The sequence below is a fragment of the Anas acuta genome, chromosome 16, assembly GCF_963932015.1.
Source record: "Anas acuta chromosome 16, bAnaAcu1.1, whole genome shotgun sequence".
Lineage (NCBI taxonomy): Eukaryota > Metazoa > Chordata > Aves > Anseriformes > Anatidae > Anas > Anas acuta.
In genome coordinates, this window is record NC_088994.1 from 4,806,355 (window position 1) to 4,829,838 (window position 23,484).

The 23,484-nt window shown below is 44.9% G+C and overlaps 1 long non-coding RNA gene across 1 annotated transcript in view; it reads left to right on the forward strand.

Moving 5' to 3' along the window:
* Positions 1 to 23,484, forward strand: part of LOC137865488 (uncharacterized) — a 36,235-nt gene that overhangs the window by 812 nt on the left and 11,939 nt on the right. The window lies entirely within an intron of this gene.

The following is a 23,484-nucleotide window of genomic DNA, read 5'->3' on the forward strand; positions in this document are numbered from 1 at the left end:
AAGCAGGAATTACTTTTCAGCACAATTATTTGCTTGAAATCACGGCAAACCTTCTGAAATGACTGTTTTCAAGATTATGTCTCCCTTTTAAAATATTGGTGTTTGATGGTGTTGATGTGTGAGCATTGGAAAGGAAAAGTACAGGGAAAAATCAATTCTGAAAACCAAACAAAGGTTTCTGCCTTTGCCTTTACTGAAAACCCAGGCTGCTTTCCTTCTATTAATTCTCCCATGAGCCTATAGCTACCTATTACCTTGGACTGCAGCGCCTTCGATGGAGTTTTGTAAACCTTTGGCCCCGTCGCTATAAAAACCTTCCATGTTTTTGCCAAATCTCCCTCAGAAAGATTACTTTTGCTTTGAAGATGCCAATAAAGGAAATTGCTTTCACAAGGAAAGAGCTGGGAAGACAACCCTAGCCCCTTCATTTGGCTTCCCTCCAACCTTAAATGTATTGGAACCGGAGAGCAATCCTAAATATACGATGAAAGGCACCGCTGTCCGGGCGGTGAGGTCTCTTGGGGCAGTGCTTCGTCATGTCCTGGTGCCCCTTCGCCATTCTTCAGCTTTTGAGCAAAAGCAGTGAAAGAAAATAGCAAAACCCACCTGGGTGGCTTGCTGGGATGGAAAGTCCCGGGCGGCAGACCCCATCTCGAGCGGCATCGTGCCGTTCTCTGCCACCTCTGGAAGGAGGTTGGTTTCTTTCTTTATCTGCGGAGTTTTCGCTATTTGTTCCTTAACTCAAATCCCTTTTGTGCAGTCTTAGCAGTACCATATGCCACCAGAGCACCTGTGTCGTGGCATAGACCTGGAAAGACGAGCAGGGAGCAGGCTGCAGTCTCTAGCCACAAAGAGATGGGCAAGAACAATACCGGGAGTCTGGTTTAAATTGCAAAAATGAGCAAACTTGGAAAGTGAGCCTGAGCTCTCTGGTCAGCCGGGCCAAGCTAAAAACTTGGCACGTGCTTTTTGCCCAGATTTCCTCGATGGAGCCCGGAGAACTTGAAGCACCGCCAGGAGCCCGGGGGAGTGAGCGGTGATGCAGAGCAGCGCAGCCTCTGCAGGCTGCACATCCCCGCTTCTCCTCTTGCTGCTGTTCCTGGGAATTTGTCAGCAAGGAAGTTCCTTACGTCAGGCACGCAGGTAGCAATGTGGAGGGACATCCGTGGGCATGCAGGGGGATCTCGTGTGTTGTCACCAGAGCCCTGGCCTGAACGCAGGTGTGGGGACACACGGGTCAGCTTTGCTGCCTGACCTCCATCCTGTAAAGCTGGCTGAGCCGTGGTCGGTCTGATAAACCTCCCAAATGTGGCCTTGGTGGTGTCAGTGGGCACGTGAACGGGGAATCAACGCTACGTGTGTACAGATACCTTCTAACCTCAGGCAGTGAACAGTGGCCTCAAAATGGCTTTTGTGTCTGCAGGGGAGGGGACAGCAGCACCGGGGCCAGGAGGCAGCTGAGATGAGTCCTTTATGTTTAGGGGTGGGGGGAGCTTGGGCAGGAGCGTGGGGGCCGCAGGAGGGGGATTTGCTGGACTGGCACAGCTCTGCTCCTGCTCTGCATCGCTCCAGTTTGGTATTGGTGTGAGAAATCCCCTCTGCCTGTCCCCTGCCCCGAGGATCAGGACACACTGAATAATACTGTTTCACACCAGTGAAGTCAGCTAATTATACTGAATATTTTTTAGTTTTATTTTAGCAGTGATTATAATGGATGGCTTGGTGTTTTTAAAGATGTTTTACAGCTGTTTGACCACAGGAAACATTTTGTCAGCAGTGTTTTGTAAAGAGGCAGGGGGACTGGTGATGCTAGAAAATGGCCTGCTCTCTGAATATACAGTGAGACACGAGGTTTGGGATGCACCTTGCACATCTAGTGCTAAAACAGTGATGTAGCTCCATGACTGTTGAAAATTACCACGTAGAAATGGGTGGGTTCTCTCCTTCCCCAGGGCAGCAGCCATGCTAGAGGCTCCCAGTGAGTCTTGGGGTTTCGGATCAGAGGAAGGAGCTGCAGGAGCCTGAAACAGCCAGCTGAACTGCCAGGTAAGATGCTGGGAGCTTGCAGGGTGTGTGAGCAGCTTCATGGGTGGTTTCTCTGTCTGAGCTGGTCCAGTTCCACCGGGAGCTCCGGTATCCTCGGACTTGTTTAGGAAAAGTTACGGTCACCTAAGCACATGATTGAGACGGGCTGCTTCCATCCACCTGCCCAAAGCAGCTCACAGACTAATTTAGGCCAGAAAGGGCCTTCTGGAGGTGTCTCCCCCAACCTCCTGGTTAAAGCAGGGCTACTTTCGAGGTTAGATGAGGTTGCTGCAGACCTCGTCCAGTCCAGGTCTGAAGATCTCCACAGTGGACATGTCACAGACTCTTTGGGCCCAAGTTCCAGTGCTGCACCACTTTTGTGAATGTTTGCTTATGTGCAATGATATTTTCTCTTGCTGCAAGTTGTGTCAGTTATTTCTTGCCCCTTCTCTGTCCGCCTCTGAGAAAAACCTCTCTCCATCTTCTCTATAACCGCCCTTCAGATTCTTTGTAACTTTGAAATATCTTGTATAAATACTTTTTTTCTTTTTTTTTTCTTTTTTTTTTTTTTTTTCTGTGGGGCTGACTCTTGGTGCTAGGCTGCTCTTACCTTAACATCTTCAAAATACATCGTTGTTATCAACTTGTTATGCCACAGCTGATGTAATGGCTGGACGTGCAAAAATATCAGCTCCCCCTCAGCTTCTTAGATCTGTGGTTATCTGCTTGGAGATGTGTGGAGCTGCAGGGCTCTGCCTTCAGGGAGCTCCTCCAGAGCTGCACATTTGCTGCTGCATTCATCAGCTCCTCTGCCTTTCTGGTCTGGGTGTTGTCTCCCATTTTTGAGGCCAGCTCAATCAAATCACCACTGTCCAAGGTCCCAGGATGTGGGGACAAAGTTCTCTTCTGATAACACATTCTTCTGCAATAATGGCAACACCTTGGTTTGCCTTGCAGTTATCAAGATGCTTTTGTGTATGCATCAAAGCAGTAATAATTTGCCCTGTCTTCCCTGAGTAATGATTTTGTCTTACACTTTTTTTGGTTACATTTGTCTTCAAGGCATCGATTTCATTCCTTTCTATATTTTTTTAAAGTTCTTTCTCCTCGGACCTATTTTGGGGTGATTCTGAATGAATTACACTGGCTTTGCAATTATTTTAAGTAGACACTGCTTTTGCATGTAGTGCCAAAAAATGGTAAAAACCCTAGGCTAAATATTCTAAGTATAACTCTCCCTGCACTCTCAGAAGGTGTTTTGTTTTGTTTTGTTTTGTTTTTTGAAATACGGGTGTGTTAATAGTTTCACTGAATAGATGAACTACAGTAATTGGTTGTTTCCTTGTTCTGAGGACCCAGGGTTTGCTACGTGTTGCGTTCATGTTATCTAAGAGTGGGTGATAGAGAAGAATTCTGTGATTTGTCACGAAGCTTGTGCAAAGCCCTGCTGAGAAGACGCAAGTTGAGGTGCAACAGAAAATTTGGGGGCCTGAAGTGAGGCGTTTGTCCTGCTCAATTGTCTGCCATCCTCAGGCACCCTGCATGGGGTGGGTGAGCCCCCTTGGGCTGCTCCTGCACCTCCCCATGCTGACGCTGCGCCACTTGGAGTCTGCCTGCCTTGAGCCCAGCAGGTAGGAGACCTCTGTGATGCCCACAGCTCTTCCCAGGGCAGCACAGAGATGTTTGGTACACGATCTAGAGCACTCTGGTCTGATTTGATTTTCCCAGATTTCTTGGTGGAGGATTGAGCCAGCAATTTAGTTTGCTAAGTCCCTGGAAATTGCCTGCAGCTCTGTACGCTGCCAGTCGCGGCCAGGCAGAAGGAGCTGCAAGGAGGAGAAGGCAGGAGCCTGCGTGGATTTACCAAGCAGCTGTCGAGCTTTGTCAGAGCACCAAATTTACATTCCCAGCATACGGCTGGTGGTGCATTAAGCCAGTCCCTGCAATCGGTGGGATAATTCATCTGCAGAAGTCTGGTTGCCAGGACTGTGTGGCAATGTGGATGCAGCCAGACAAGATGGTCTACCTCAGGACATCTGTGAGGCTCTACCCACAAGCCTTGGTAGGAGTTGTAGGAGAAATTAGAACTGCTGTGTACATAAGAGCTGCACAGGAGAATGTCAAACATCCTCAGGTGCTTCTCCCCCCACACCTTTTTTTTTTTTTTTTTAATTTTGGTCTTCATTACTTTGCTTTGTTCTTTCATTTCTTTGATTCTTTATGTAATGGCTCTAAATGTTTCATTGTTAGTTCTGTTTAAACAGAATTTTGCACAGCTCAACCAGATGACCACAAAACCCTATCATTTGAGACGTAATGTTCGCTGTAATAACAGCTACGTTGTGTAACTCGTGACAGTGACGGTCCTGGCTGTCACGTTAGGAGAGAGACAGAAGTGTGACAGGGACTAGGTTTTTATTATGGTAAAAGAAAAGCTTTAAAAAGTGTACACCATGAATTTACATCCATTTGAGAAGTTTCGCAGAATTACCAGTGATGAAAATTAACCCATTCAGACCTCAAAATAAAGTATTTACAGTAAAACATGGATTTGCACCTCAAGACATCTACCTAGGCCTCAAAGAAGCTAACGTGCCACTTCGACACTCTGAAGTGTAGGTACCATGTCCAAAAAGGGCCTGGTTATGGAAAAAACTTCCAGAGGTAAATGGACAAAGCCAAACTCTGACCAGTTTAAGAACTGCTGTAGGTCCTTCCTCATACATAGCACTGCAGAAAAATGCAGCATGCCATCACCCTCACTCACACGTGGGCTCACTTGGCATGGGATTCTGCGGGTGCCCAAACCAAGAAAGAGCCAGAAACCCCACGGGGACCCCGAGGTCGCTCGCCTGCTTTACATTTCAGATGTTCTGATGCCATGGTGATGGGCAACAGCAGAAAGGCCTAAAATAGAGCATAAGTGTTTTCAACAGCTTTCTCTTACTAAGTGCACTTCATACTATCATGAGAAAGTCCTCTTGATTTTTTTCCTCTTTCTTCCACTTCAGATAAATTGTCTAGTACCTAAAAGGTCATTTTGAAGAACTTTGCTTTTCTATAAATTACTGAATTTTGTAAAAACACTGAATATAAGTGACAATCTCTTGTCTGACTGTATTTAGTGTCTTACTTTTAGAGTCCTAAGAGAGAGCCTTTAACCGTTCTCTCAAAAGGAAAGGGATGAGGGAGGGGGGAATACTGTACTGCATTTTCTTTCTGAATTTTCCATGTTTCTTGAACAAGAAAGGAACTACTATTCCAGAATAATTAGTGTAATGATAATAAAGAAGACTGTGAAAAGCCTTATCTTCTAAAAAACGTGTTCGTTGTTTCTCTCAGTGAGTGTTGTAAATGGCATCCAGGCTGCTGTGTGAAGCGTTTTGATAGAGTTGCATTTGAATAAAAAGCGGCAGTTTTGTGGGATTTTGCTGATCTTGTAATAACTTTTTTTCGCCTGCCTCTGGAGCTAATCGTATGCCTGACTTCAATAATTTTGAAGTTATTTGAGACTAGTCCGCTACTTGATGGAGTTCAGTCTATTAGTGCTTCCGTCTACTTAAAACCCACGACGTGATCCTGGCGGTGACAAAGTGGCACCCACAATTAGCGCCGATAATTGAGCCGTGGCACACTGCACGTGCAGGGCTGGCTCCCAACCTGCTCCCGACCACACGGTGTCTGCACAGAGCGGTGGGGCTCTGAATGGCTTCACTGATGGGCAGGGCAGGTGGCTTTCTGCTAAGAGGCACGCTGTGTGTGTGCTGTGTCTTCTGCAGGAGCATGTTCCTTACCTTGCAGTTCTCCCTGCACCTTTCCATCTTCCTCTCTGTGCTCCAGCTACTTTCCTTTTGGGGCTGCTGTGATGCTCAATGGCCCATTGCAATGCAGTAGTTAGGTGCCTCCTGGCTGTGGTTTAGAAGTTGCTTTAACGTTTTCTGCACTAAAGTCGATTTTTCGTCTAGCCTAGCAATTCCCAGCTCTTAGCTCCTCAGGCTTCTGTAGTTCAAATGTCCAGAGCTGTGCCAAAGCTGGAGATCTCAGTGGGCCATAGCCCATTTTCAGCATCGGGGATTTTTATCCGGTGGTATCATGTCTTTTTGCATCATCAGTGTTGCTGGTATTTTTTTCTTCTTATTTTTCAAGTGCTGCGTGGCAGTAGGAGGCAGATGGGCGTTTGTACACCACTTGCCACATCACTTTGTGTATGCAGGGGAGCGGCACGAGGTGCAGGCTGCGGGCAGGTGTTTAAAGCTGTGCTGGGAGGAGGAGGTGAACAGACGCTGTGAAGGCGGGAGGGTCCTTCCTTTTGCTTCAGTTTAACATGTAAGCCATCTCCTCGGTTTTCCAGCTCCTACTGAGGCCCAAGCACGAGCAGAAAGAGAGCTCAGTTCCTCCTCAGGATTGTTCCATTTCAGAGGTAATCAAAGCCCTGCATAAATTGCTCCTATAAAAGCACAGGGTCTCTTGAACTTCTGGTGCTCACAGTGACTGTTTTGTCAGCTACTCTTCATTACAACACCATTTTCAATAGCATAATGCTTACAGAATAACCTGCTGCTCCAGCATTTGGGGCAGAGCCCTTCTTGCTCTCAGGGCTGTCAGTTTCAGCAGGTGTTGGGAATGCTCTGGGGAAATATTGGAGCTCAGGCTTCAACAAGCTGATCTGCACCACAGCGGAACCTTAGCATTGATTTGCAGGGACTTTGCTTCAACTTCAACTGATGCAATTTGGGATTTTAGAAAGAGGGGATCTGTATGAATTACAGTTTGCATTTCTTTCTCGCACACACCCCTTCGGAGAGTCCCATAACCATGGCAACAGAGTGCTGGTTATGGATTTATCCGTGCCAAACCGTGCAAGGCTGGGATATATCAATAACCCATTTTACAGAAAAAGGAGGTAAGAAAGATTAAACGATTTCTCCTGATTAACACGTGCAGGATATGGCAGTGCTGAAGAAGGTGGCTGAGCTGATGAAATGGCTTGTCACAGCTCAGAGGTGTGGTCCTTCCCCATCCTTTCTTCCTTCTGCCCAGACACCGGCCGTGCTGTGTGGCTGAACTCTTACCAAGCCCATCGTGTTTGTGAGCTGCAAGAACACCGTTACTTGTCCCAGGTCAGCTTTTATGCAGCAAAGGAAGCTGCAGGGTGAGGTGGGGCTTCGAGGGCAGGCTCCTGCCCTAGGGATGGAAGCTGAGCGCATCCCTTCCCTTTCCAGTATGCAAACAGAAAGACTTCCTTTGTGAGAGGCATCTGGCTTGGGTGGAGAAATAGGTCAGGATGCAGGCCCATCTCTTCCTCCCTCTTGGCCTCCTTAGCTGGTGTCTTAGTCCCTGAACTACTGCATGGCTACGGAGTAATTGCCACTGAGACAAGAGCAGAGCAGAACCTCTCGCCACATGGTCACTGCTGACATCTCATGGACCCAGGCAGCCGGGGCAGCATTAGGCACGAGCAGCTGAAGCCTCAGCACTGGGGTTCCTGCAGTTCCCTGCTCCCAGCCTCGTGCTCGGCCACAGCATCTCCAAAAACCTCACCAAGTGCCCACCTCCCCTCTGCTCCCTGGGGTGCAGGCAGCTCATCTTCCCGGCGGTGTGCTTCATCAGATGGCATATTTGTTGTCAATTCTGTGCTGGAAGCACACCCATCATTCTTGGCACCATATGGCAACTAATCTGTCCTTAAGCAGTTAATTAGGCACCATTTGTATGCACGTCGCCCTGCGCACGCCAGGACGGCTGGGGATCCTGTTGGAAGCTGTTTGTTCTGGGCTTTCGCCTTCTTTTGTGTGGAAAAATGAGATGGTTCCTACTCATTTTGAGGGTGTTCATTTTAAAGAACAAAAGTAACAAGGTGCTGCCCTGGGGTGCAGGGCTGGGATGAAAGTGGCGTGGCCTTAAGGTGCTGGGCTCAGGCTGAGATGTGCAAGGGGGCAGATTTTCAGCCCCGTGTGATCACCAGCGTAGTGGCCAAGGAATCTCCTTCCCCACACACTGAGGGGGGCAGGAAGGATGTGTCTGGGCAGAACCCATCACAATCAGGCTTTTTTGGAAAGCACTTGTGGCTTAAATGCAATTTAGTAGCTGGTGTTATTGATTTCTGAGTTTAAGAGCACAATCCGCATTGTGTAAAACTTAGTAGATGGTAGTACTTAGTCTTTCAAAAATAATAATAATAACAAAATCATCCTAAGTTTGTGTTTTGGTACCTGCACGTCTTTCACTGACACTTTTATTGGCTTGCTTGTTCACGTTGCTGAGCATCCTTTAGAGTGCTACGTGAAGGCATTTTATGGAGGGGGAAATAAGTTCTGCTGCAGACTGCAAGGGTCCAACAACAAAACACCAAAAAATGAAAATATGGAGCCACCCAAGAGAGGAGGCAGAGTGCATGACGCACAGCTTGCAACACCCTTTGCCTGTTATTATTACTTATTGTTCTGTATTGCAGCCACTTCTGCAGTCCCCAAATGTGATCCTTTCTGGTTTAGGCACTCTCCATAGCAAAGGCTGGGGAAGTTCAAGGCCGGCATTGTTATTTTGCTGTTAGGAGTGGGGAAAGGCAGCAAGGTGAAATGTCGTGGCGTGGGTCATCGACTCTCGAGGTAACAACTGGGTCTGGATTCTTGAATGTCAGACCCAATGCTGCAGCAGTCAGCGATCTTTCTTCCCTGGTTCAATTTCCAGTATAGGATCTTGTCTGACATCTGGATGGCATTCTAATAATTTCAGAGGAAAAAAATGTGTAACAGACAATCAATAAACTGTTTGTTGGGGAAATTTTCTCCTACCAAAAAGATAGAATCAGGGGCCGAAAGGCACGGGAAGATGTCTCAGTGGTGTTCATCAATTATCACTGCTATTTAGTTCCCTGAAATTGGAATGGAGAGCTCAACGTCTGACTTGGTTTGAAGCCACAGAAAGTGCATGTTGTTCCATTTCTTCCAACTTTGGTAAACTCCTTGTCTATGACAAATTGCTAATATGTCTGCAATTTTTCATACCTGTCCTGTCTCTCTTTTTCTGTGCTTTGGTTGTGATTACTGCATATTCTATCTCGCAGCATCTTGTAAATGATATATCAGCTTTATTGAACGTGGTGGTACCTCGTGCATTTGATGAGTGAAGTCCATCCTTGGTGCTTGCCTGCGGCTGAGCTGAGCCACGTGTGTGTGAGTTTTTCCAGCTCCCTCAGTGCAGGAGGCAGATCTCTGAAGCCAGGCTCATAACTAAAAGTTTCTGAATTCCCCCCTGCAAGCTGGACTTTCTCCCATAAATAATAACAGCAGCTGGTAGCGTTTCAAATAGTTTCAGACTTTCCTCTAGTGTTTACTGTATTCTATTAACTTTAATGTCTTTTTCTTTAGAAACAAGTATAAATACCCTAACTACAAATAACTTGCAGCAAAAGTGATGTTGTAACACGACTGGTTTGTTTAATGTCTTTGAGTGATTCTTTCCCCCATCACCAGACTCGTTAACCCCATCTAATTTTTGGTTCTCTCCCACTGTGATTGCTTTTTTCGTTGTGTACAGCTGATAAATTTCACTACTGCAATGTAACGTGTCACAGATTTCTCTATGAATTCTTCAGGATCCTTCCAAGGAAAGCTTGAGACCCAAAGTGCAGCTGGAGAGGGCTTTTCATCATTATCGCTCCATTGCTGCTGATGAGCCCCACCTGGATCCCGGTCCTGTTCAACTGGGTACAATGCATACAGGAGGGCATTGTCCCTTCTACAAAGTCTTTAAAGTCTGCGTACACAAGAGAGTTAAGGTATAGGGAAAGATAAATTGATGGGGAAACCCACCAAGGCTGATTGCATTGAAGGTTCTGGAACAGTGAGTTACAAATAACAGAGAAAAGCCATCAGGCTACAAACCAACATTACGAGGCACCTTCCTGTACTAGGGACAAATAAATGAGATAGGAAGCATTTTTTTACAGCTGTCATTGCAGCATCTCCTGGCTGCTTCGGGAGCAGCTGACTTACTGCATCAGTTAGCAAATGGGACAGGTTTGCTGCCTTTCAGGGACACGGGCGTGCAGGCACAGCCCCAAGGCTGCCCATTTTAATGGGCTCGCTGCTCTCCCATTGCATTTACACCACTCTGGAGCAAGGAGGTCCTGTGGGGAAGAAGGGATGATGCTGCCAGCCCACGGTTTGTAGGTTTGGCTGACTTTCCCTTAGGAGTGCAGAGGGGTGGGACCAATGTAGTGTAGGTTGTAAAGATAAAGCCTTAAAATTTGAAAGATAGCCAATGGGCATGTATTCAAGGAGTAGAAACTCCTTGAGATCAAGGAGGACAGCAAAAAAGAAGAAACACTCAATCATGGCAGGAGGTCTTATAGAAAGAAGTCTTGAGTGGTAAAGTCAGTCCTGTTTGCTGCTCTACCACGGGGATGAAGATGGGTTACAAGGACTTTCGAAGTAACTCAGCCCATGAGGGAAGGAAAGAATCGGTGAGATTAACATAAAAACAGCTATTTGTATGTCAAAGTGACAGAGGGATGAATCTAAAAGGCGAGAGGTGGGCTTCAAGTGTCACCTGGAAAAAAAAAAGAAGAAAAGGGGGAAAATGTGGCAGAAGGAGGTGAGAGGTTGCTATAACTTGAAAAAGACTTTTGAAATGCTACTGGATTAAATGAGGGAGGGCATCAAGGGGGGAATATTTCGCTTTGTCAGATGTTCTGAAGAACTGCACTAATAAAGTAAGGTGAACAGCAAGGTCAAGGAGGCCAAAAATGAGCAATGAGACAGCTTTGCTGTTCTGACAGATGCATGGCTCTCCACCTGCCATGGTCCAGATGTGAGACAAAGGCCTGGAGTAAGAGGCATAAGATAAATAGTGGTGCAGGAAGGCTTTAAATTACCAGGGATCAATTTCTTTGACATAAATAAAGTTTCTTTAACCTCAGTTCCCCCATGAGTCAGCACTTCTGACTGAAAAGGACTCAAAAAAAAAAAAAAAAAAAAGAAAAGAAAAGAGAGGTATTAGAGACATGATTGTAAATAAGGAAGGCAATTAAAAAACAAAAATCAGTGATTAACAAGGAAGGATGGAAAAAGATGCAACAATTCTGTAGTTAAACAAGGCTATGTAGTTATTAACCTATGAGTGGAGGCGAAATTCAGAGCTTGTAGTTCCCCAAATAATGCTTCCAAACTTCCTGAGTTCAGAGAGTCTCTGCTTATTCTGCTTCTGCTAAAGGCAATACACGTCTTATGCCAGGCTCCCAAGGGACTGGACTTTCCGGGGCTCAAATAGATCCACTTTCCTGTGCAGGAGGGTAGAGCAATGACACTTGCCTATTAACCCATGAACTTGGCATGAGCAGGGACTGGCCTCTGCTGTGCTAGCACTTAAGTTATCCAATTTTAGCTCATTTGCCTACATAATTTGCTGCCAAGGTGACATTATTAAGTGCTCCTGATGATGAGGACATGTTACTTATGGCAAGAGAAAAAGAATAAACACGGGCTGGAAATCTGAGCTGGAGATAAGGTCATTTGAAGGGACAATGGAACAGAAAACATGAAGATAGGAAGATAGTTGTAGGGTAGGGCTTCTTTGGTCTCTGCTTGAGACGCCTGTGGGCCATGAATCCAAGCAGCTCAAACTGCTTGTATGATACCCACAACTGTTTTTAGAAACCTTGCTTGAGGTTTGTTTTGGATTTATTTTTGTCATGTCGTTTTAAAAGTTTTGTTGTTGTTGTAGTTTTGCTTGTATTTATTTTATTCTTCAAAGATGGAGAAAGACCAACAAAGCTCTCCAAGGACATTGACTAGCCCAGAACCAGTTCAGACTGAGTGTAATCAAATTTTTGTTTTGTTTTGTTTTGTTCTGTTTTTTTTTTTTTTTTTTTTTTGTTTGTTTGTTTGTTTGTTTTTTGTTTTGGTTTTGTTTTGTTTTTTCAAATTTTTGTTTTGTTTTGTTTTGTTCTGTTCCTCTACTCTAAAATATTTTACTTAATATTACAACCATAAAAGCCTTGACTATTAGGGGTATTTCTTGCACATTACCAACTTTCTCATCTCTGTGCTTCCTTTTCATCCTACTGTAAACTGATCTGGAAGTGCCTTTGGTAGCAGGGCTGTGCTGCCTTGCTGCAGCAGACCTGGGGAGCTGGAGGCTGCCAACACCCACGTTTGGCTGATGGGGCAGCATCTCTTAGTCACACAACGAGCAGGGATCTTGCTCAGATGCAGTTTGAGGATGTCTGGACCAGTCGGCTGTTTGTCCTGGAGAAAATGCACAATGCTCCGGCTTTTGTTCTGCTGCCCTGATGAACAGATCCTGGATCGCAGCTGCAGTGCAGGCAGTGGCTGTCAGGAAAGGCTCTGAAGCTGTCTCTGTGCCGACACTGCTCGGACTGTGGGCTTACCTAAGTGATGAAGGAACACGCACAGTATTTGGGGCACTTGAGGTCTGCAGCTCAGCACACGATCAGTTGATAGCCAAGCTGAGGTAACCCTCCACATCCATATTGCTAGCCAGTTGTTTCCCCAAAATAAAATACACAGTTCTACTCTACATCCATATCGTTTATAGCCCTTCAAGGATATATATATGTATATAAATGTTAATAGCCTTCAGAAATCAAAACCATCGTTCAGTTGCATGGGTCCCAAATGACAGATAGCTCCAGAGGAATTGTGCGCTGCTCACGTTGCCCTGCCCTGCCGTGCTCAGGAATGGAGTGAGATCAAGACAAGTGAACCAGACGTAGAGCTGGTAGGATCGGATGGCCTTGGGCCTCCCAGAGCTGTCTCATGGCCAGGTATCACCGCTGCTTCTCTTGGTGCTGATAAGTCCTAAATATGGGCACACAATCTCCTAGAAGAGGGAAAAGGGAGGGAGGAGGGGTGGAAAGGCTAAGGTTGGCTGCCATTTTTGTATCGCTTTGGGCTATAAAAATGAATGGGGGAAAACCACCTTTTTTTTTTTTTTTTGTAATGGGGAAATAAGTCCCAATAATTTTACATATTTCTTCTCATTTTACAGCATTAGCTGTGAGTACTTTTAATGAGTCTTTTTTATGAAAAGCTCTTTTGGTGTGGGGGGAAGTTATTAAGCCTCCTACAAAGGGATTTTATGGTTTTAATTATAAACAGGTAATGGAGTCTATGCAAAAATTACCTTTTGACTTTGCAATAAAGCCCATTTCCCCCAAGGTAAGAACTCCATAAAGAGAGAATTACGCAGCAAGGCAACGGAGAATTCAGCTCCAAAATCAAAAGGTGCCTGTGCAACAGCAGCTTTCGAGAAGCCCTGGGGAGCCATTGACCTTAGTCTGGGAGCCTGTGCGTCGTCTGCAGGCCAAAGAAACTGCAGAAGGCAATGCAGGATTGCGAGGTTTTCCAGCTGCCTCATTGCATTGTGAGAGCTGCATTGCGTTACAGCAGCCTCAGGACTGCCTTAACTTGGTTAATAGTTGCAGGATCCCCCTAAAACACACACCAGGAGATAGATGCATGCTGTAGGCTCTGCTTCTCCACTTTGAACTGCCATGGTTGGAAAGATTTTATTTTATTTTTTCCTCTGGTAAAATTAATTGCTGTGTAAGTCAAGGATATACTTAACAAATTTGCTTTCATTTTGACCCCTTATATTTTTGTCCATCCTTGCCATGGGTTTGGCCCCGTTGTGCTCAGCTGTGCCTGGAGAACCTCTGCATCAGAAGTACCGTGAGCAGGGAGAAGGATGGAAGAGCCTGCGGCAATGCGCCTGGGGATGGGATTTCTCCAGTCGGTGCCCCACAGCAGGTGGCAAGCACTCAGTTGCTCTCCTCCCACTTTATCACAGCTTTAGAGTGAGTACGAGACTTGTTCGTACTCCAGCTGCTCTGCTGGAGGCAGAGATCACCGCAAAGAAATCAGAGACTTTCTGTGAGCCCCGTTCTGGAGGGGTTAGTCAAGGTTTGAGCTGCAGCCAGGGCCTGTAGTTAGCACCACCTTTTTCCCTGTCTGGAAGGGAAACCGGTGGTTTGCCCCCTGATGTGAAATGCATGGTTGTCTGATTATTAGAGGTGGCGTTTTCTTGGCACTAAGTCCCTGAGCTGGCGTCCAACGCTGAGCTCAGCCGTGCCGGTCCTGCAGGCTTCTTATGACCTTGAGCGAGTCACTTAATTTTGCTCTGCCTCCTCATCCACCCCTCTTCCTTCCCTTCCTTCCTGTCCATGAGGAGGTAAATTCTTTGATGAATGGGTAGTCTTGTAGCATAAAATCAAATGATCCAAGGATACCGAGTTACTGTGACTTAATGAGTTAATTACGTCACTTGTCTGTCAGCAATAACTGGCTGTACGTGCGTGCTCAGCTGGCTCCTGCTGGAAAATACAGGCGGTGGTTTAGACTGCCATAAATAGAGTTACTTCTGCACTGGAAATTAGGAAAGAAGGAGAGGAAGAGGAGCAAAGACCCCAAATTAAAACATTTATAGAGAGCATAAAACCTTCTTTTCAGCAGAAGGTTCACCTTTTCCTGCAGCGGCAGGACCTTACCTTGCAGCAGAACATCTCAGCGGACATCAGTTAAGTCCTAGAGATAAGGAGCAAAACCAGGCAGGTGGCTGCAAGCTGGCTGAGGGGGGATCCTTACCGAGGAACGAGCCAGCACCATGCCAAGGGGCTGCTGGCAGCACTCGCACCAGCATCAGCAGCACGGTGTGTGCTGCACCATCACGGGGCCTTGGGTCCTCCCAGGTCCCTGGGTGTTGCTGTCATGCTCCAGTCCAGTCCGTGCCACCCACCACAAGTGGGTAGTTGATTAATTTAATACACACTTGGTCAATTTAAGCTTTAATTGCCTTCTTGGAGCTGGAAGACTGAGAAAGAAAGAGGTAATGAGGGAAAAAACAGCCCGGCACCAGACAGTGTAGTTTGCTGTCTTTTAGCTCTCCCTGTATATCATTTATAAGGATATATAGACTGTTATGGCTCATCTGTATCCCTCTAATCATTAATGAGGTGTCTTTCATGCCCTAAAGTTAAAGTCATAAAAGTAAAGTGTGTTTTCTACTGCAGGTCCATTTCTGTTCTTCATACAAATGTCCTAGTGCCCTTTATAATGTATTTGCTATAAATCTTGACAGCGTTATTTGTTTTGTTTTTTCTATCTAAATACAACATTGAGTGGATACAGGCTCATTATCTCCCTATTTCTGAAGAGAATTCTCTGTCTTTGAAAGGTGCTCTATTAATAGCCCTGGAGAGAGGAATGCAGGAGAGGCACAGCACAGGCAGGCAGCCCGGGCCACCCCTTCCTTGCTGTTGTGCTGTGAGTGATGGGTGCGTGGTACTTCCCTTCCCCATCCCGGACTTGTGGGTTCAGCAGCAGGTAGGCTCATCCACACCTCATCTTTTCCCTTGCTAACAGCAATGCCGGATGAAAAGATTTTGCCAAATCTAAGGGGAAAAAAAAAATTGCTTTTTACAACCTCGTTTCTGTCTTCTTTGACTTTGAAGTGGTTGCCTTGGAACAAGCTGACCCTTGAATTCTTATTTGTAATAATAATATTGATCACAGAAGAATCTGACAGTTTGCAACCTGCTTTGACAGGGTTGTTGGACTTGATGATCTCTTGAGGTCCCTTCCAACCCCTACAATTTGGTGATTCTGTGATTACCTGAGAATGAATCCCCGCAGCACCAGACTCCCTTTTAGGGTTTTTGAGGTCTCCCTCCCATGGTATCTTTATAGCAGTCTCTGATGCTTCCTTGCTTTCTTGTATTTTGCTTTTAAACCCTCCAGCAAGCGACAAGGCCACCAGTTGGCATCTGTAACCCTGCTGCATCCTCAGTGAAGTCCTTCAAGTGCATTCCTCCATTTCTGCACGAGCCAGCCTGTGCGGCTGTACCATGCGGGTGCTTTGGCCAGGGGAAGTCTCACTGCAGCCCTCTAAAATCAGGGTGTACAATTTGGTTTCAAGAAGGTTTGTCTCAACTCATGTCAGTATTTTACCCAGTGTGATGAAAGTGATTTTGCTGGCCCCATATTCAGAAGATCTAGCCCAGATTTTAGTGCCAAATTGAGGTTTGTAATCTTTTGCAACGTGTTTCCTTCCTTTCTGAGGTCTCCCATTACACATGTGGTCAGCCCTGGAAGCAGGATAGGTCACTGAGGAAGCAGGTAACATGCACTTGCTTTTGCTGTCCCAGATTTCTTTATTAAAAAAACTTCCTTTTCTGGTGAGAAAAGGAATCTGCTACCAATAAATAAATAAATGAATGAATGAATAAATACGGTGTTAGAGAGAATTGGAAGACAGAGAGTAATAACGGAAAGGAGGTTAAGGTAGGAGACTGTTTTGAATGTTTTTCTCCTCCACTAAAAGCTGCTGTTCTCCAAGGTAGGAGCATCTCTGCCTGCCCAGCTGCATCTTTGCCACATGATAAGGATTGCCTTAAGCCCCCGAGCCTCCACAAGGCCTGTCCAGGATTGCCTGGTTGTCTGTTTCGATGGAGCCGATAGCTAATCCCCTTCCTCCACAGGCACACACACGTGCCCCCTTTCATGATACTCCATGTCTTCAGAGAGCCTTCAGAAGCACATTCAGGGTATCATTCAAAGCCCTTTGAAACCAGGGAGGGTCTTTCTTTTACCTCCAGTGGGCTTTGGCTGTGGGGCTTATCTCTGTTTAGAGCAAGTTTATTTTCTTCATAAGAAATTCCTCTGAAGATTTCAGAAGAGGTGAAAGAAATGCTATTTATACCTTGGACGTCTCCCTGGGAGACACGATGCTATCATATATCAGCATCGGTTCCAAGTTGCAGATGTTTGAGGAGTTAAGAAGTAACAAGTGATTTCTCTAAAATCTCCTGTAACAAAGTCCAGCTCAACAAACCACTTATGAATACGTTTAAATCTTGTTAATCTCATTGGGAATCTGCTCTGTGTTTGTTGAATCACATCAAAACACAGACCTCCTGGCTCCCACATACCCAGGAGGAAGGTTTGGATTTATTTTCTCTTTCAACATGTTTACCAAAGATTTTTAAAACTTGCTTCTAAGTTGTAAGTGTGCAAGGCCTCGTGAATTTTTGTGGCAGGGTCATGTTGCTGGAATCTGATTTTAGAAGAGCTCTCCTCTACAAGTAGTAAATTAAAATAGTTGGATACATTGTATGATTTTTCCTCCCACCTTTTTTTTTTTTTTTTTTTTTTTTTTTTTTTTTTTTTTTTTCTAATTTTCCATCTTCTTTTCTAGTCTGCAAAAGCATTAGCCTTGCGATCCTCTTTGCACAGCTACTTTGGTTCAAAGAAATGCAGATTGGATTGTTGCTTTACTTCAAAGGGCCGGGTGAGCAGGCGGAGAGAAGGCACTCTGCTTTGTCCCGGGGAATTGCTGGTGAGGCAGCAAAGTGCTTCAGCACCTCAGAAAATCTTGCACCAGAGAATATTTCTGTCACTGAAACGTACTTATCCATTTTGATCTTGGCAACTAAGCATCGTAAGGTTTTGTGGAGAAGGTATTGCTGGAGAAATGCATCTTGATGGGAAGAACATTGTTCCCAGATGGATGTTTTCTTTTGTCCTCCATCTGCCAGTCTTCCTGCGGACAACCACCCAGCTCTTTCAGAGCCCTCTCTTTTACAGAACCTGGGATGCCCCCAGAAATCCTGGTAATGAGGTCTATTCAGAGGCAAATCTCTCTCTTATTCAGAATTATTCTCTCCGTCCCTTTATCTCTTTATTGTAAAGGAAGCTAATCGCATGCATAGAAGTAAACTAAATATTTGTCTATCACAGCACTTATATCCAGGTAGATCCCTAAGTGTGTTTTTTTTTTTTTTTTTGTTTTTTTTTTTTTTTTTCATTAAAGGACAGGAGGTTGAGTGCTAGACTTTTTTTTTTTTTCTTAATCTTACATCTAAGGCTCAATGCATCTTTCATAAAAACGGGTGTTTACAACTAATGGGCATAATTTTAAAAACACAGCAATTGCCAGACGCTGCTGAATGGTGCATCAGATATGCAAGTTTTTCACAGCTTTGGAGCTAATGAGTTGTAGACATTGGCAAATACTGACTTTTTAAATTAGAGCTACTATAGTTCAAAAGAGACAGATGGCTTTATTTATGAAAAGGGATTTAAGGACCACACACAGAAGACTCCACAGAAAGACAATGTGTTGTCGGAGACCATATATCATAAAATGTGATATTTAAAACAGTTCAAATTTCAATTCCCTTTTCATTTCTGCTAGCCAAATCTGATGCAGATGCTTTTTTTTTTTAAACCCAGGAATATTTGTGGCTCAATTTTCTGTAATCAAATACAAACACAAAAAAAGAGGAAACCTGGAGAGGTCACCTTGAGGCTGGATGCATCGTAGAGTTCACCTTGGGCCTGATTCAAACGCCTCTGAACACATTTCTGTTAATTCCAGCACACTTCTGTGTTTTATTATCATTTTCATGTGATGGCCATTGGCTTAAACTTTGCAGACTTAAGTGTGGTGATCCATCCTTTGACTCATTTTCAGGTTCTTCTTATGCAACATTCAAGGTATCTGGAGCACGTTGGTAGTTCCTTGGTATTAAGGTTGTGATGTCAATTTGCCCATGTTGTACTTGGCCATCATTTTACAATACAGATTTGATCAGAGATTTAAATGGCCTGGTGCCACTGAGTTGCCAGCTGCTCTGAACCCCGAGCAGAATTGGGTAGCAGTATGTGCTGTGGGGAGGAGAGGAGGAGAAAGCCATTCCTCTTTGGAAGAAGCTGCCTAATGACATATCGCACAGGAGAGATCAGAACATTTTAGAGACTGATGTAGACATTGACAGCTTTTTCATTCATGCACAAAATGTCCAAGGCTGGACAGATTCAAATGGGAAAGATCTCCAATGGAGACACTGCTCTGAAAGCTGCTTCCATGTGGAGAGTCAGGGGATGAGATAGCACAGTGATGGGCAGCAGTACAAAACTCGTGCTTGATTTCAAGTGAGGAACAAATCATAACCAAGAATAGTACATATCTGCTCATGTTCTAAGGGGACGAACTCCTCTGAGGGGAACATATTCCTCTTCTGCCGCTTTTCTTTTCTTTTCCAGCTTTGAGAGCAGCTCCAACAATCTCTTTCCTGTCAGCACAGCATATGTCTCCTCTGCTCTGCTGTTATCTGAACAGAATACAAAATGGAAGCTATTTCCAGAAAGCACAGCTAATATTAAGACATGCAGAAGTACAGGGCACAGGGAAGAAATATCCCAGCAGTTACTTGGCTCTCCTGAACAGAGTGACAGGCCAAAGATTCATCGATTCCAGACTGTTCCAAACAGGGAGACAGATTCTGACCCTTTTGTTATATGAGGTGAATCATTTGTATGTCTTACAGCCTCTGCACATCAGTTTTACCTTTACATTTGTTTGGTTCAGTGCCTGCATCCCCTAGAAAGCTGGGATGCCTGCGCAGTCTTCTCCATGCATCAGGGCCTGGCATTCATGTTGCCATTTGTGGCTATTCAAATGACAAAGGTCATCAGAGTAGATTGCCTTAACGAAGCACAGAGCACTGTGCCTCCACATGAGGAAGATATTGGCATAGTGGCGTGAGTCTGGTGGAGGACATCAAGAGAGTTAGGAAATTTTGAAACCTTCAGTCTTTGAGACATTCAGAGCTCAACGAGTCCCCATGCATCATGATGGGAGGCTTACGGCCATCCTAGGGGATGGCAGGCAGGTGTACCCATTGTGGCTGCTGCCAGTTAAAGAGCACGTGGGAAGTCCTGGGCTGCACGACGATTATTCTGTAAGAAAACAAAGTTAACGAGTAGGTTTCCACACTGGAAAACAAGACTTGATACCACAGGGACAGACAACAAGCTGCAAGCTACTGTGAAAGAAAAGGTTTGTTGTGCTTGGCATGCTGTAATCTTTAAATAAATCATAGTTTAGTTGCTAAATATGAGCTGTTAGTGCTTTAACAATAAGACCAATATGACTACTGGCACTGACTGTAGCTAGGGATAAAGGCAGTAATAAGAAATTGCAGGAGGATAGTGTGACATAGTTTAATTTCCAGCAAAACTTGGGGAGGGTGGGGGGATCTGTTTATTTTAGGATTATGAATTTGCAGTGGTTTTTGTTTTGTTTTTAAACAAGATTCCAGCAGAAGAGGATAAATGAAGATAAGTGGCTGACTCAGGCATTCTGAAATTAGCACCGAAGCTTTCTGTTGTAGTCCATCATTACTCTGTGGACTTGTGAAGCAAGAAAAAATTGAAGTATTAAGTGAAGATGCCATTGAAACAAACTGTTCAGTTATAAGGGCTAAAAACCAGCTTGTTTTTATTGGCCCTTACACATTTTTATTTCGCTACTCATTTCTCGTTATACAAGGCATAGCTCTCCAGGGAGAGAGAAAATAGACATATGGAGAACCTGCCGACCTGTGTCTAGTATTTAGACTTTGTACATGTGTTACTGTGCTACATGGATTTATTATACACTAATAAATAATATAATAATATCTTAGATTTATATAGCACCTTCCTATTCCCAAAGATTCCAAAGCACTTTGAAAACAGCAGGACTTAATTGTCTTCTCACTTTGCTTTTATGCACTCTTGACTTCAGGGGAATTACTCTTGATTTACACTAAAAATATACAAGAATTGGTTATCTTCCCTCTGGAGCACAGCTAAGAGGAACCATAGCAATTATGAAAGATCACTTAGAAGCATCATGAGCCATTTAGGACAAAGAATTAAAATTATTTGGGGGGGGGTTATAGAAAAGCAGAACACATTAAGACACAACTGGAATTTGTTTAGGAGCCCATGGTTCAGAACCATTTTGTACAAAGCATCTCTTATAGTCTTAAGTGGCCAAAGTTGGGTTGACACCTCATGAGAGAGAGGACACTTTTGGTACAGTACTGGAATATCAGTTTGGTGCTTGTGTTTGCTCTCAGGCAGCTTCTTACATTTTGGGGGGCTTCACTGCATCCCTCTCTGTGTGGCTGATACCTATGTGAGGTTCAAAATTTACAAAGTTCATCTCTAGCTAAAGGTAAGTCTCTGTGAAACAGTCTTTGAAAACAGTATTGCAATTTTTCATTAATCTCCAAAGTGTGTATGATCTAAAATGTATAATGGAGAGATCCTATAAAGAAGGACAGTACATGTTGCAGTTCTGAGAGCAGTGTTCTCCACTGACAAGTGAACTTTTTTTATCAGAACATTAAAAAAAAGTCAGATTTCCATTTCTGCAAAAGCTGATGCTTTAAAAATCTATGCCAAACTATTCAATTGATGCAGAATTATTCATTAGAAAAGAAATCAGAATATTCTGATGTTTTAAAAGGCTTTATTGTTTTGAACTTTCAAAACAGTGAAAGTGATTTATTTTTGCTGCTTGATCTTCTAAATGGCACAGTACAAATAGCATTCAGCCAACACCAAAATGGGGGGAAAAAAACTAATTGCGCCTCTGCATTTTTAATTTTTTTGGACTTCTTAAAAAATCTAATATTTTTTGCTTTGATTAGAAACACTTTTTTAATTCCTAAAAAAAAAAAAAAAAAAAAAAAGGCATGATTGTCTCCCTAATGTGGAAATACTCATTACATCATTCTGTTTTGATATTTGACCTTCAGAGCCCGGAGAAACTAACTCCTGTCTGCCAGCTCAGCCTTGGCTGAGGCACAGAAAGAGAAGCGAGGTGCTTGTGGCTGGGGGCTGTGGAGGCAGCACACGGCTGCTGGGGGCTCGAGCTGGGGTTTCACCTCCTGTTTCTGGGGTGCTTCCAGCCCAGAGCAGAGTGGATGAGGAGCAAGTTTCAGGGGCCCCTGGCTTTCTCTACCACTGCCTCAGTCCTGCTGCACGGTGCTTTGGTTTTCTGAAGGGGGAAGTAGAGGCAGCACAACAGAGATTATGAAAAACGGGCAGAGCTTCTACAGCCAAATGGGGTAACAGCATTCCTGTGGGAAGACCCTGCATTTTCTGGCTTGTGCAGTTTTTGTCCTTGAGAGCTGTATTCATCCATAAGCTTGGTTTAGGTGCAAGGTTGAGACAAGCTATTTTTTTTGGCTGTTGATACATTGATGCTTTGAAAGCATTGATGCTTTCAGGGCCAGCAGGGCAGGACCTCCCTGCAGTGTGCTGCTAGCAGTGACTGGGGCAGCAACACCTTCAGAGCAGGGCACTGCGTGTGTCTGCACAGGGAGAGCCGCGGCTTTGGCTAAGGTGGCAGCTGTGCTCTGACGGTGCCCATGACCCACTGTGCACCAAAAGAAGGTGATCTGAGGCCAAATTGCACACCTGGTGGGTGCAATTGGCTGAGGTGAGTGGGAGGTAGCAGAGACCGAAATCCAAGTGGCGGAGATGAAGTATGGAACAGGCTGAGGAAACCACAGGGCCTGTGGTGGCACGGGGAGGGCACAGGATGAAGAACTGTGGCGTCACATCCCCTTCAAGTGCAATACAGGCAGTGTAGGGCCTGTCCCATGAAAATGTCACTGGCCCCATCCAAGGTAATGGTGGGGGAGGCAGCTTTGTTGTTCCCTGTGTGCCAGGTAGCTCTTCCCATACAGCCTCACCCTCCCTGCCCAAGCCCTGTTCTGCTGTAAGGCCGCAGGGCTGGAAGCATTTTTGTCCAGGCTGCCTTAAGTCCAGTGAAAAGCCAGGAAAGATTTGAAAGCAGGAATTACGTCTTCTCTGAGGAAATTACTGAAGATCCGCAAAGTTTACCTCACATAAAATGACAGCCAGCGGGTGAGGGCAAAGTGCACTGGCTATTTTAAAAATCCGCTTGTTTGTTCTAAAGGCTGAAGTGGTGCTTTAGAGAGAAATAAAACAAGGGTGAGGAAGCAGTAATAAACCAGGACTCTTGTGCAAGTGGGCAGTTGCCTTCCCAAGGGAGCACTTAGAAGCCCTACTGGTATGTGATGGCACTCAGTGCCACCCCGTGCCACCAGCCGTTGTCATACGGTGCGTGGCTTTGTAATGGCTGGGTGGGGGCACAGCGGTGATGATGGGGTAATAACTGTGCTTTTGCCATCCTGCGTGGAGAGAATTTACCAGAGAACTAATAGTGTATTGGTCTAAATCCATGTTTTCCAGTTTGCTGTTCATTGACCTCCAGGAAGAAGGCTCCATTTTGGGTACTAAGGGTAATTTCCGTCTGCCAGCAAGCTAAATGATGGCACAGGGCAAGCGGTAAATACCAACAGAAGAAAGAGGTTTCGGTGCATGCACAAGAACTTGAAATGTGATTGTTCTTCACAAATGAAGAGGATGCTTATCTCAGCTGCATGGTTCTTGAACCTGTGGTGTTAGACCACTTTGTGCTGGATGCATCCACGGTATTCGGAGACAAATCCTCTTAAATGGCCTGGGAAGTGAACAGGCTGCAATAAAGTCATTGAAAAACAATCAGTTCACAGGTAGCATTAAATACAAACTGAACTTGGTCTCAGGAAGCATTTTTGTGAATTCTGCTAAA